At 32.8% G+C, this 6750-nt stretch overlaps 1 long non-coding RNA gene across 1 annotated transcript; it reads left to right on the top strand.

Moving 5' to 3' along the window:
• Window positions 1–670: 670 nt before the first annotated feature.
• Window positions 671–3055, top strand: LOC149539482 (uncharacterized). The gene is made up of 2 exons (XR_016356241.1): window positions 671–797; window positions 2488–3055. It is a non-coding gene; the product is annotated as an uncharacterized LOC149539482 (long non-coding RNA).
• Window positions 3056–6750: the final 3695 nt, after the last annotated feature.

Genomic DNA, 6750 nt, shown 5'->3' with positions numbered 1-6750 from the left:
CATTTGAAATAAAGTGGTTACATAGTGGTCAAATTCAATCAATGTATCATTGATTAAAGGGAACGACCAAGACTGAATGCTAGACATGAGGAAGACATACCTAGATCTCGTTTTTAACACTAAATCTGCATAAGGGTTAGTGGAGCAACATTCGCATTAGAATCCCTCTCTTTAACTCTACAATACCAGGAAACAACGTAAGATCAGTTACAAACCCAAGTCCCTATACTATTCACTATCAACTTAATATACAAACAAAAAAACAGAAAAAAGTTTTGGGGACAAGCCATGGACAATTCCAAGGAGAACAATATATATTATTGATATGCACCAAACACATCAATGGAGGCCTTGAGATTCTAAAACAAAAACCTCATAATCCAACCGTTCATTTGTTGGGTGGCTTGGAAATGTGTGTAGAGACATAACATGACGAAGGAATAGTTGCAGGTTGTCCTTTTGATTCTTTTCCCATTGGAGACACCAAGAAAAACTAGTTCATTTTGTCAAATCAAGAGCTCCTGCGAAATCTGAAATCAGACCTAAAAATCCACTCTCCACTAATCAGTCACGTCATGGCGGCCTTTTCCACAGTGAAGTGACCACTTTTGTCCGTGTTTTTCTTTATATACACTTGAGCCCCTCTCATATTTCTGCATGGAGGGCCCATGTTAAGTTTCTTTGCATCCTTTTCTTCTTATATATACAGATGTGGGGACTAAAGAAATAAATGAGAGCAATGAATGGAGAGAAAACGAAAAGAAGATTGCAGGAAAGTCTATCATGGCTTCTTTTAGGTATATGTCCATTTTCATGGCCTCTTCTATGCATATATCCCTTTCCATGACATTTTTAGGCTTATATCCTTTATTCTGACCTCTTTTACGGCAATAGCTTTTGTTCTGGCATCTTTATAGGGTCCATATCATTTTTTCGCTGTTTCTTTTCGGTTAAATGCATTGTCATGGCTTCTTTTTGGGTCCTACCCAAAGATGGCGCTGAAAGAATATCTAGTCTTTCTGTCTATAAGCAGCTTGATTTTCTATTTTAATCTTCATAAACTTGGTTTTGGAAGTCTTAGAGAATGTACTAGAAGTTAATTTTAGGGTTTGATTCACGGGCCAGGTCTCTTGATCTCTTATTTTGTTTGTATGCTTTGATTTGACTGTATGTAACTGATTGTTTGGCGAGTGAAGCCTTAGGAAATGGTTGTGCCTTGTATTAATCTTGCTTTCTCTTTCTGTTGAGTGAAAGATGAGAGTTAATGACAATGCAGGAGACCAACAGTGTATAGGACCAAGAGCCTGATCAACTATTTTTAAGCTCCTCAATTAAAACACCTGTAGTAATGTGAAGATTTCCAAGGTTCTATTTAGTCTAGATGATGAAATGCTAGTTAAGGTTTGTTTATATGCTTTGATTTGATTATATTTAACTACTTTGCTTGGGAAGTGATGCCTCATAATATGGTTGCTTCTAGTTTTGATATTGTTCACTTTTTTCATATTGAATGAATGAGTTTTAATGAGAGGCTAAGGAACCATCAGTCTATATTACTTTAGATCATCATCAACAATTTTCGAGCTCCTTTCATTGTTGACTCTTCTGTTATAGATCTTAATTATGAAATCAGCAATTTTTTTGAAGATTTCTTGCAAATTTGTAAGGTTTTATTGAGTCTAGGCTATGACATTGTCATTGGGGTTTGTTATTTACATTGTAAGGTTTGTGTTTTATTTATGGGTACATTTGTGGGAGCTCCTTTCTCTCCAATTGAGGTTGGTTTGGTAATGTTTCAACTGCTGATTCATGGATTCCACTGGTCTGTCAATATGGGTATGACAGGATAATGGTGTGCATGACACAGGAGATGTGATATAATTAATCTGACCTTCCTTGGATTGAAGGGAGCTCCAATGAATCTGTTCTTATTTGAGCCAAAAAAATTTTTGGCATTTCTACGAATATTTTGTTTTAGGTTTTTTATGAACTGTTCATGTAGATTCTGGAAAGAAAATAATGTAGGAGATCCAAGGATTGCTAATGTATCTGCCTAGTGTGATGAGATATCTTCTTAAGGTATAATATGGATATAAATTTTTTTAGTTGACTGCTTGCGTCATTAGGGTTATGCAGATTGAGATGACATGAGATAAAATCCAAGATCTGGTTCAATCTTTTGTTTGTTTGTTTCGATGAAGTAGACTCAAGATCCTGGTCTTATCTTTTGTTGGATTGTTCAGACAAAGTTGACCGTCAATCTGGTTTTAGCTGTTCTTGTTTTAAAAGGGAATCCTTTGTTCTGTTTTAGTTTTACAATGGTTTAGGAAGCAAATAATCTGTTTAGGACTTAAACCAATTTTTCCATTCATAAGAATATGCTATTTGTCTTATTTTATGAACTTGGTCATTCATTAAAAAATTGGTATTAGTCTTACTTGGCCATTCGTAAGAAGTTGTCATTGGTCTATTTTGTTGGTTAACAAGTTGCCACAGGTTGAAGACTACCAATTTATCATTTGATATGCTGGAGCATTAGTGATCAGAAGGATGCTTAGACCAAATAATGAGAAATTAAGAGGCATATGGAAATGCAAGCATTAACAACTGAAAATATATCTGTAGTTAATAACAAGGTGAGAGTATAGGGGCAAATGATATATGAGGTAGAATGATTGAAAAGTTGTCTCTAGCTTATGAGAACCAATTGAAATCTCCATAGAATCTGTGAGAGTAGTGTTAAGTTGTAAGTTTTTTGTATTATGCTCTTTCTGATGATGAATCACTTTTCATATAAAGTGATTTGGGATGTAAATGTACAGTTTTATTCAAAATATTTTACTTTATAGGCATGGTAGCATTGTCCATATTGGCTATTGTTGCAGGAGACTTTACAGGGAATGTATCATCTTTCATATTGATATTGTGAAGTTCTGGTACTGCGAGATACCATCTTTTCTTGTTGCTTTGTTCTTTATTGTACAAGTATTTGTGAAATCAGCTGTTGTAAAAAAATTGCTCATCTTGTCTCGCAATAAAAGCAAATTTCCAGATTTTTGTGGTGTTATTGAGTGATGCTCTTTCTCGATTTCGTTACAGTGCAGTAAATATTTTCTCATCTCCATGAGTTGCCAGTCTGAAAGAAGAGTTGTCCTATTTAGTACGATCTAAGAAGTTTTGGAAGAGAAATGAAGTTAATATACCGCCTATCATCTATATAAATAATATTGCCAATCGATTCTTATACATACTGCTGACTTTTAATGAGTAATATCTGTCTGCTGTTATCAAAACATGGAAGATAATTCTAGAAAGTTCATAAGAAAATAGTTTTTCATGAAGGATTTTGTACACCATTAATGCATTTCTTTGTTAATATAACTACAATAAAGATGATTACAAAACTTTCAGTGATTATAGCTTCACATGGAGCTTGAGGTATTTTTAACAAGCATTAATAATCAAGATTTTAGTGGGAAAATTGACATATTTTGACTGGATAGTTATATGACCTAATACGTTGGTATAAGAATGTAAATGGTTTTTTAATTGAAATTTTTTCGTATCTTTTAAACTTATTTGTATTCTCTTTGTCTCGTTAACTTTTAATAATAAAATTTGAAGTATAAAATTGAAGAGTCTAATTTTTTGAGATAAGAAATGATATTAGTTTATTTTGTGATATAATAATAATGAAATTATTTTAATTTTAAATCTGTTTTTGACCTTCTTTAATGTTAATGTCAACAAAAAAGAAAAAAAGATACATGGTCAACATTATCAGTAATACTAAAAAAGATACATGATTAACAAAACTTTTACATATTAAAAACAACCATTGAGCTCTTAGCGGTAATAACTATGAACACTTGTTTAAATTGCAGTAACTCAAGTATTGCAATCATAGTAATCATTAACACTTCTGTGAGAAGGTCATGCATGTGCATAATAGCAAAAAAGCATGGAAGCATTGGTAAGGTAAACCAAAAGTAGAATAAAGTCCTAAAAGCTAAAATCCAAAAGACAATAAAAGAGCAAAAAAAAATCAAATCACTAAGCTTCTTTTCATGTGCATTTCTTTGACACTATCATCTTTGCCTAGTCCCTAGTCTCGAACTTAAAAAGTTCCTTAATATTTGTCATCTTTGTTTTCCTTCTCACTCATCATGGTAATCAATTATCTCTTCTCATAAAGTCTATAAATGGCCAAAATATTTTAACAATAAAATTCAGAAGCATTGGTAAGGTAAACCAAAAGTAGAATGACACCCTCCAACCAAAATCCAAAAGACAACAAAAGAGTACTATAAACCAAAATATACTAAGCCTCCTTTCATGTACATTTTTTTGACATCATCTTTTCCTAGTACATAATCACATAATCAGGAGCTCAAAATTTTCCTTAAAATTATTATCTCCATTGTCCTTCTCACCCATCATAATAACCAATTAAGTCTTTTAGATGAGGCTATATAGGGCCATACTAGAAAATGTTTTTAAATCACAACATTGAAGTATCAATCAAAAGTAGAACAAGGATCTTAGTTAGAATTCAAAAACTTAATAAGAGCAATAGAAACCAAAACACTAGGCCTCCTTTCATGTGCATTTATTTAAGATCATCTATGCCTAGTCCTTGTCAGGAACTTAACCTACATGAAATTGTAATTTGTGTTGTCCTTTTCACCCATCATGCCTTTGTCATCATCACTTTCAAATTAAAGCACGAGATACTTTCGTGAACCTTTTGTCCATGTCTATTATCTCTTTTTAAACTTGTTCAATCTAATCCCACATCTATCATAATCCTCTCTAGCTTTGATTGTACATCCTTGTCCTTAAGGATACATAACCTTATTCTTAGTCTCCACATTATGAACCAGATCAATAGACTTGTATAGGATTTCTAAAACATGGGAAAAATTATTAGTTGTAACCAAATGGGCAAGGATACATAACCTTATTCTTAGTCTCCACATTATACACAAGATCAATAGACTTGTATAGGATTTCTAAAATGTGGGGAAAACTATTAGTTGTAACCAAATGGGCATCCTTCTTTGGGACATTTTCCTCCAAGCTCTTGCTTTCATTTTATGACATCATCCAACTCCAATTTTTTTTTGAAATTATTCCCCTTCCTAGAAGGTTTGGTAGCCTAGTGGCGTGACAAGGTGTACTTATCTCTTTTGTAATTTCTATATCTAAGTCAACTTGTTTAGTATTGAATTGAACTTTCTTTTGGGGCTTTGATCTTTAGATTTGGGTGGGGGATTTCTCTTTTACTCCTTTGAGATATCTACTAACACAATGTTAAAAAGTGTCTAAAGAGACTTGAGGAGTTTTCAAGGTAGGACTCTTGATGCATTTTTTTTTCGTGGGTAGAGAGTCCATTGAATTGGCATACAAAGGGGTTGAAGAGATGGGGAAGACCCACAAAGGATAGAGCACAAGGTGGAATAGTAATAGCCTAAACATGAGGCCTTGTTGTATAATGGTGTACTTCCTACCTTGATTGTTAGCTTCCACAACATCCTTAATAGTGTTCTACATAGAGTAGAGGAAGAAAAATGGAATATAAATAACATTATAATTCCTAAAATGGTTTAAAGAGAGCATATGGTAATTTAGTAGTAAACCCCAAACTTTCCTTAAAGGGTAAAGTATTTCATGACAATTGTACACACTTGGCTTTAGGGCTCTAGTAATTTCTCTCAATCATATCCTTCCTACAATTTAAGAGGGTTCTCATTTCTATGAAAGGATTGGTTGAGGCTAGCCATGTTAGAAACCCTAGTTGTCATTTTCCACTTCTTCCCTTCAATTGAAAGGTTAGTGGCTTGGACAATAACCTCAACATTCACCTCACATGAGATGCCTCCTATGATAAGTCTTCATTATGCCTAGGATGAAACAAATTGTTAAAAAACGCTTTCATCAAAACCCATCATGTATTCAATGAACTAGGCAATTCCTCCTCCTTTGCATGTATGCCATAAATTGGCATATATTAAATTTGGACTTTTAATCCTCATTCAACTAGTACACAACATGCTTCATGCATATTTGGTATAGGCCAAGAGATTATTTGTTTTACTCTGGTTTGATGTCTACGATTTTGATGGGTAATTTTAATTTCATCTAGTATGTAGTGTTCTCTAATACATTAATAGTTAGTGATGGTCTATTGATTATAAATGGAAATATTAGAATGAAAATAAACTTTTTTTGAATTATACATAGTTGAGCCTAAATTGAACATGATAGAGCTAATTTTGACATCAAAGAATCATTTTAATTGGAAAGATTTGTAGCCAAACAACATTAGTTGCACACACAACTAAATAATCCGAATCCATCATTATTGTTTTGAAAAGTATGCTTCTCTATTTTAGATTCACCATCTTAGGCCATGCATTTTAGAGCTAAATTTTATTATTTGATTTTGCATTTATCGTCGTGGTCATTTTGCAATATTCCTTTTTTTTTCCTCCATTATTATGAATTCGATAAACTCTATACCATTAAAGACCTTTAGCCTTATTGTATTTCTTGTCCATTTCATAGATTTGGGACTATATGTATCTAGATTTATAAGTTTTTTTAAAATGCATCCTTATTTTTTTGAAAAGAAGTTCTTGTATCAATCCCAACATACAACTTATCATCTAGTTAATTACATGATACTTTATTTTGTTCTATAAATGATTAACAAGAGGAGAATGATTTGCTGACGAGGAACATTTTTTT

Source organism: Cupressus sempervirens, chromosome 9 (genome assembly GCF_028749045.1).
Source record: "Cupressus sempervirens isolate cs-2001-9-10 chromosome 9, ASM2874904v1, whole genome shotgun sequence".
Taxonomy (NCBI): domain Eukaryota; kingdom Viridiplantae; phylum Streptophyta; class Pinopsida; order Cupressales; family Cupressaceae; genus Cupressus; species Cupressus sempervirens.
Note: the sequence above shows the minus strand (reverse complement) of the source record. Positions and strands in the feature narration are given on the sequence as shown.